At 46.4% G+C, this 2,710-nt stretch overlaps 1 long non-coding RNA gene across 1 annotated transcript; it reads left to right on the top strand.

The window, feature by feature from the left end:
• The first annotated feature begins 436 nt into the window (after window positions 1-436).
• LOC120220554 lies at window positions 437-2,510 on the top strand. The gene is made up of 3 exons (XR_005525617.1): window positions 437-525; window positions 771-872; window positions 2,156-2,510. It is a non-coding gene; the product is annotated as an uncharacterized LOC120220554 (long non-coding RNA).
• Window positions 2,511-2,710: the final 200 nt, after the last annotated feature.

Genomic DNA, 2,710 nt, shown 5'->3' with positions numbered 1-2,710 from the left:
AGTTTACTTATTTATTTTGAATGAGAGAGAGTGAGCACACTTTGGGGAGGTAGAGAGAGAGGGTGAGAGAATCCCAAACAGACTCTGCACTGTCAGCTCAGAGCCCAATGTGGGGCTCAAACACACAAATCATGATCTGAGCCAAAACCAAGAATCAGGCGCTTAGCAGACTGAGCCACTCAGGTGCTTCTCAATTGTAAGGATTCTTAATGTGAGGTTCCTGGAAAAATCTGGGCATCCTTGGAAATTGTGTGCTATATTTTGGTACATGTTCATTTTTCCGGAGGGAGTTGAGATTCTCTGTGACTCAGAACATAAGAACTTCTCTGTTAATGGACGAAGGAACATGAAGTAGAAATATGGTGGGAAGAGCCTGTCCACAGCCAGATTGCTGAGCTGGCTCCCATCTGTACTGACAACCGCTGCTCAAGGATGGACTCCTGCAGTCTCTCCCTTGAGGAGCTTTCTCCATTCTGCTTACTTCTTCTCAACTGGAAGTCTTCACTGAACTCCCAGCAGCTGAAGGTGGGTATCACTTTCTATCATACGTTAGAGTCTAGACTCCACCTTCGTTTCCTACCTCTGTCCTGTCATGGATTCGGTCTCAGTAGGTAACCTAGAAATATTTGTTGGGTGAGGAAATAAATTGTAGATAGTTCCCATCCAACTGCCAGCTGGTCCCTATAGGTTTGGGGGCAGGAGCAGCCCTTGCAGAAATGGCCGGGAGAGCCTGGAACATAGGAATGATGGGTTCTTTTTTTATTCTACAGGCCAACAGGAAATGTGCAGTATGGGGCATTGACTGGAATTTCACATGCTTCGGGCTGACCAGTGGGGGAGGTCCAGTCAGTCCGGCAGGGACCCATTACCTGGTAGGTAGAGCCTGGCTGTAGAATTGAAAACTGTACCTTTCCTGTCCCCATTGTCTTATTTGGGAAAGACTTTTAAAAAATTCCCCCAAAGCCCTGATTTCCCATTCTCTGTAGGTAAGTCTACTCTTTGAAGGGAGGGTGGACATGGAGAGAGAGACTCAGATATTCTCTGTTCCAGTGGAATTTGCCCCAACCTCCCACAGCATTGCCTCCAGTCTCTGTCTTGCATTCTTGGCTTTTGAAGAGGGGAGACAACCCCCCTCTTATCTGGGATTGCCTGCTTAAACAAATGCAGTGTGGAGGTATTATCCTTTGGAAACTTGGCCTGGGACACTTTACCAAGTGTCTGCAAACATTTAGACGCTCAAAAGCGCCCACTGTTAATGCAGAGTCATTGTCTGCTCGGGCTACTCTTGCCTGAAAGAGGTTTGAGGTGGAGGGTTGAGGTGGTGAGAGTGGACCCGAGGGAATCCCTCAGCTGGGGCTCTGGGCCAGAGAATTGTGCTGCTGTTTGTTTAAACAACCTGAGTGTAATTGGTTTGTTTGAGATGCCCAAGATATTTGGGAAAGTGGGGGAAGGGAGGCAGCTTGCTGGGGGAGAGAGTCACCAGCAGGGACTTTGACGGGTGGCTGGCTGGGTGGTTGTCAGCCTCCTGATTGCAAAGCCAGTGGGAAGGGTGGCCCTTCTGGCTTGACCATGGGCACATCAGGACCCAGGTCAATAGGTCAGACCACGTAGTCTACAAACTATCAAAGCTAGCACTTGAGAGGTGCATAGGATACAAGGAATATGTAACTTAAAACCACCACTCTCTTTTCAACCATAAGAATCCAAGGACAGCACAAACACATAGGTATTTGTTTTCAAAACTTATTCTTATTTTATTTTTTTAACGTTTATTTATTTTTGAAGCAGAGAGACACAGAGCATGAGCTGGGGAGGGTCAGAGAGAGAGGGAGACACAGAATCCAAAGCAGGCTCCAGGCTCTGAGCTGTCGGCACAGAGCCCGATGCGGGGCTCAAACCCACGGACCGCGAGATCATGACCTGAGCCGAAGTCGGACGCTTAACCGGCTGAGCCACCTAGGTGCCCCAGAATTATTATTTTTTTAATCCTGCAGAAAATCGTAATGACAAACCTGGTTTCATCTAAGAAGGCAGAATGCTGGTGAGGAATTCCTTAGGAGTGCTTATTACATCATTTTGTTTTGGGACACAGAGGGGCAATTAGGGAGTATTTAACAGGGCGATGGAAAAAAATAAGTCTGTTTTTTTATTGTAGAGATCATACCCCTTCCTTTGACCTGAGGAAAAGGAGAGAGTGTTAAAAAATGAGAAGAATTTGGGAATAATAGAAGGAATGTCTGCAATGCTGGGCCTGGCTGCACCACCCTGAGTGATCAGGCCTCTCACGTGAACTGGATTCTTGCAGGTGAAGGGGAGACTCCAAAACCAGGTGTGACCACTTATTGGGGATGCTTACCACAAGAAGCATTGCGGTCACAACACAGGTTATTTTATCACCACTACAACCCTGTGGCATCAACTTGCAGAAAAATGGACTGTGGCTCAGAAGGGTGAAATTAACTTGCTCAGACCATGAAGACTGAAATGGTCAAACCAGAATTTGAATTAAGTTGACAAGTCCTTCTGTTTTCAAAACCCTTCCTCTTTCCGCCGCCATACTCAAACAATGCCATTCTCCCACCCAAGGAATGAAAATATAGAATTCATCACCATGCAGGTCAACAAACAAACAACGTTCTTTTGATATGCTAATGAACACCACACATATAGGCCTTCAGCTAAATAAACAAGCATCAAGGAAAGGTTAGAA

Source organism: Hyaena hyaena, unplaced genomic scaffold (genome assembly GCF_003009895.1).
Source record: "Hyaena hyaena isolate Hyena2069 unplaced genomic scaffold, ASM300989v1 scaffold_14, whole genome shotgun sequence".
Taxonomy (NCBI): Eukaryota; Metazoa; Chordata; class Mammalia; order Carnivora; family Hyaenidae; genus Hyaena; species Hyaena hyaena.
The sequence above is the reverse complement of the archived record's forward strand: the minus strand, read 5'-3'. Positions and strand labels throughout refer to the sequence as shown.